This window comes from Acomys russatus, chromosome 31 (genome assembly GCF_903995435.1).
Source record: "Acomys russatus chromosome 31, mAcoRus1.1, whole genome shotgun sequence".
Classification (NCBI taxonomy): domain Eukaryota; kingdom Metazoa; phylum Chordata; class Mammalia; order Rodentia; family Muridae; genus Acomys; species Acomys russatus.
Window position 1 is genome coordinate 31647094 of NC_067167.1, and position 5320 is coordinate 31652413.

Consider the following 5320-nt stretch of genomic DNA (forward strand, 5'->3'; position numbering starts at 1 on the left):
CTTAAACCTCTTTTTTGAAATTTATTTATATTATGTGTATGTGAGGGTGGTGGTTTGTGCCCACAGAGGTTAGAGGTATCAGAGTCCCCTGGAGATGGGGTTATAGGCAGTATAACCAGCTAATGTGGGTGCTGGGAATCGAACTCAGTCCCCAGGAAGAGCAATATGTGCTCTTAACAATTGAGTCATCTCTCCGGCCCCCATTGGAACCCCTTTTCAGAGAATAATTTCACTACCTTTTTACTTTTTGTTGTCTTATAGTCCCGAGACGAAAATCCCCCTGTACAATCCAGGCTGTCCCGGAACTGCAGTGTACAGTGTAAGCCAGGCTAGCCTTGAACTTGCAACCCTCAGCATTAGCCTCTCAAGGGAGGTATCACAAGGCCTGCTCTGGCACATGCCTCGCTTGCCCATGTGTGAACCTACTCTCACTGCAATTACTCTTTCTCAAAAGCCACTGTTGCCACAATGACATGAGATCTTACATTATCACACAGGGGATGAACTGGGGTCCCCTCTTTGGGTTCTTCATCACATTGATAAAACAGTTCTAAAATGGACTCAAACAGAAGCACAAGATCACAGTTATTAAGAGTATAAAAGATGATGGCGCATGCCTTTAATCCCAGCACTCGGGAGGCAGAGGCAGGTGGATAGATATGAGTTCAAGGCCAGCCTGGTCTACAAAGCCAGTCCAGGATAGCCAAGGCTACACAGAGAAACCCTGTCTCCTAAAACTGAGAGAGAGAGAGAGAGAGAGAGAGAGAGAGAGAGAGAGAGAAAGAGATGAGGAGCTTGCGATGTGAAGACACTCAGATGGAGCAAAAGCAGCCAAGACAATACCAATATGGCAAGTAACCGGCACACGTCCGGGAAATAGCAAGGTTACCATAGACAGGTTAGAGTGGACGGATATCTACCCAGCTCTAGTGCTTTTAAGCTTATTAATAAATCTAATAGGTCTTTGTGTCTAGTATTTGGGAGCTAGATTAGAAAAGGACCCCTACTTACACCATATTTCAGCAAGTAATGAAGCCCAAAATACCAGCAAAAGTATACTTAGGTCTGGCCAGCGTCCAAAAGAGACAGGAAAAAAAACAAACAAGCAAACAACAACAAAACCCAAAAAACAAAGGTTGTGCCTTTCCGATGTCCTCAGAAAGTTGGACAGAGCCAGCCAAACTCAAGGTGGCTCCTAGGGATGGTGCCAGTGGGTAGGAGTTTGGAGTAAGAGAATTACGGTACCTCATCAAAGGCCTGAGTCTTGCCTCTTTGGTACTGATTAGGTGAATCCACCTAACTGGTGGCTCTACCCAGGCCGGATGTTCTGCTTTTTTGACTGCTGCGTGTTTCTTTAATGGGGCCTATACTGCTATTCTGACCATGGCGTGGGCTAGGCTTATCCTTAATTTCTTATCAACTAACTGTTAAAAGACAATAAACAATAGCTACACAGAACAGGCCAAGTCAGTGCTCCAGGAGTTGCCATTAACCAAACACAAAGCGTTCTGGCTTAGGATAGCGTTTCTAGTTATAAAGTGAGATAGTTACATCTCATAAGATGTGGGTGAATTATGTGATAACGTAAATAGAGCGTGATAAATAATCACATAAACTAATCTTTATTTTCACAGCTGATGTCAAGGAGCCCCAAATCGTCTTGTTTCTTCAGGAAAGAAACAATAATAATAATAGCAAGCTTACACCACCTGCTGTCCTTCTAATCAAGGCTGGATCAAAGGAGACCAGCTGGAGGATGCGTACCCACCCATCCACCATGGTCTGTGGCTAAACCGTGCAAATTGGACGTCGGTGGGCCAAGTCCCAAGCCCAGACACGTTTGATTTGAATGATGAAATATTTTAAATGGGTTCTTAACTAGCTTCTTTTAAAAGTGGACTGTCTAGCAAACTGTCTACCTTGTCTTCGCCCTCTTCTTCGCAACTCAAGCACACAGGTCCATTTTGTTTACTTGGATTTCCTGCTTAGCCCCAGGAGATGGGAGGTTTCCAGGCCCTGCTGAAAGAACTGAGGTCACAAGGCTGGAATCCTCTTTGTGGGGATTTCCTTTATTTACTGTTCAGTTTAAAAGGCTTTCCTGCCTCTGAGTTTTTGTCTTAGTATCAACATAATATGGTTGGCTCAACAAAAATAGACTAGAGAGAGTCTTTAGATATAAACTAGTAATATAAATATATACATTTTAGTAATATAGACAATGAAACAGGAGCAATAAAAGAATTGCAAATGAATATTTCTCAGTAAGTGGTAAAGCAACTGTGTAGTGTGTATACAGGGTATATTCCTGGTTTTACTTTTTTTGTTTTGTTTTGTTTTTCATGATAGGGTTTCTCTGTGTAGCCCTGGCTATCCTGGACTTGCTTGTTTATCCCATTTTAGAGAAAATTGTGAAAATGAGTGTCTAGGCAATGCCTCACACCAACTAAGTCTGATTCTGGGGAGTGAATTTAGATACTAGCATTTTTTTTTTTTTTTTTCTTTTTTAAACTTCTAACATGATTCTAGACTTGGAACCTTCTGGTGCTCTAAAATTTCAGACTAAAGTTTGGATAGATAACTTCTTGGCCTTTAGCTGGTTTGCTTTCTGAAGTTATGTTCAGTTTATATATATATATAATGTTTGAATATGTGTATGCATCTATGCATACGCACAAATTATGACCGTTGTATATTTATTTATACAAAACTGTCTTGTTTTTGAATTAAACAGATAGTCAAAAAGTAAGTAAAGCATACAACTGTAATCCCAGGACTTCTGAGGAAAAGGCAGAAGAGGCAGGAGTTCAAGGACTTAGCGATTTAGGGAGTTTGAGGCCAGCCTGGGCTACAAGGGACCCTGCCTGAAAGTAAGTAAGTACATACATACATACATACATACATACATACATACATACATACATACATACCCAAAAAAATGAAGCAATGCTACGGACATCGCTTTAGCTATCGGAAACTATTATGACTACTGCACCTTTAAGAACCAACCCTTTGAGCTGGTGAGACTGGTCGGCAGGTAAACATGATGCCTCTGTCACCCACCAAATAACATTGTTTTGGTCAACATCATCCACAATGGTGGGATCCCAGGAGGACACCACCTGTGACATTTTAGCCCCATAACTTGGATAAGCATGCTTTCTTGTTCGCACAATGATATAATTAAGTAATGTCTCATCTTCAGAGCATACCATCATCAATGAGCAACACACAACTGCGATTATGCAATGACTTGTGGTCTTATTGGATAGACAAAAATTATTTGAGAGGAAAGCAGGTTAAAGACCATTTATCAGCAGGGCTCAAAGCTGCTTTCTTTTCATACAGCGAAGTTGAGAAACTTTTTCCTAAGATTTTCAGAACACACTAGAGATGAATTGTAAAGGGAGAGCTACAAAGGGCAAAGGGTCAACAGCTGGAAGAGGCTGTGAGATAGCCATTTCCTTTTTAAAGTAAAACAAACGTATTTCATAGGCCGGTTTTCTGTTTCAGCTGTAATCAGTCCCTTGGTGGCTTAAATGCCACACATTTATTGCTACGTAGCTCCGTAGGTTAAAAGTCTGACATGGATCCCAGAGAGCTAACACCAAGGTGGCAGCAGCCTATAGTCCCTTCCCTAGTACTGGGAATAAACTTTTCTGGCCTTTTCCAGCCTCTCTGGCCCCTAACTCTTGGCTCCCCTTATCTGCCTTCAAGCGATTGCTCAGGCTACCAGCTCCCTCCTGGTTCTCTTGTCCAGTTAGAAAAGTCATCACCTTTGCTGAGTTTTGTTGGCTTGTTTTGCCTTTCTCTTTTACCTTTAGAGACCCCAGTGATTTCAGTGGGAACACAAGGTTCTACTTTAATCTTAAATGATTGTCATCTTTACTCTATCTACCCTCCTAATCTCACTTTGTCATATGGCCTAATGCAGTCACATAGCAACAACAATGCAAGGACAGTCAAGACTGATTACTGTATCTCAAGTCCAAGGACTATGATGTAGGCTGCCTTTAAAAAAATGAGGTCAAATATTCATCTACTATCTGAAAATTGGAATGCTGATCCAGTACACCTGCTTTTCACCATTGTCAATGATTTTCTTTGAAAATATTCTATTATTTATAATTATGCATATGTGTGGTGTCACCGCTAGGTATGTGAATGACAGTGTTAGTAACCATGGAGACCAGAGGTGACATATTCCCTTGGAGCTAGAGTTACAGGTAGTTGGGAGCCATCCAACATGGATGCTGGCAACTGAACCCTGGTCAACTTTAAGAGCAATACATGAACTCAACCAGTGGGTCACCTGAGACAATCAGAAAACACAGATATTTACAGTACATTTCATAACAATAGCAAAGTTACAGTTATGAAGTAGCAATGAAAATAATTTATGTTTAGAGGTCACCACAGCATGAGGAAGAGTCGCATTAGGAAGTTAGAGAGCCACTGTCTCTATCAATGAGCCATCACTCTAGCCTCTCTTTGTTTTTAAATCATCAGCTCTTAATTCTTAGAGCAACCTGGTTATCAATAGCATCATCATACTGAACTGTCTTGATTGTCATGCTCTTTCTTTTATATATATATATAAACTCATACAGAGCCATGAGTTCTGGATTACAATAGAGGTTTTATTCTCAAATCTGCTTTATGTCTTTGTCTACTAGTTCAACACACACACACACACACACACACACACACACACACACACACACACACACGCTAACCCCTATTAAAATTTTAGTTCACCTGAAAAGCTCATCAGAATCACTGTTTTGTAAAGATACATGACAACAATAACTGCATGTACTCACAAGGCAAGTGTACCTTCCTATCCACCATACTTGCTCCACAGCAGACATTACTAGTCAACCAGGTGTAGCTTTAAAATCCTCCATTGAGCTTGCTAGGTAATCAGGAATAGGAACAATCAATCAGAACTGGCATGGGAACTGAGCTGTTTTCCTTTCTACATAGGAAAACTTACAGGAGGAAGAGACTCTCCTGGGGGCCTTTCTAAGGCTATTGTTATACTAAAACAAAGCAGCGTTGTATTTTATAAGTATGGCCTGCGAGGAGTAGATGATCATTGTCAAGGAATTAGGAGAAAGAAGAAAGAAGCAAACAATATCCACATATAGTTCCACTCTCCAGAAATAAATTTTCTGGTGTCTTCTGTCCGATACCAACATTTTCCTAGTTTTGTTCTGTCTTGTTTTTTCCTGTTGCTGTGATAAAGCATTCTGACAAAAACAACTTAGAGGAGAAAGAGTTTATTTTAACTTACAGTTCCGGGTTACAGCCCATCAGAGCA

The 5320-nt window shown here is 40.8% G+C and overlaps 1 non-coding gene across 1 annotated transcript; it reads right to left on the minus strand.

Moving 5' to 3' along the window:
* Window positions 1-4572: 4572 nt before the first annotated feature.
* LOC127183845 (small nucleolar RNA SNORA40) lies at window positions 4573-4698 on the minus strand. The gene has a single exon (XR_007830089.1). It is a non-coding gene; the product is annotated as a small nucleolar RNA SNORA40 (small nucleolar RNA).
* Between the last annotated feature and the right edge of the window lie 622 nt (window positions 4699-5320).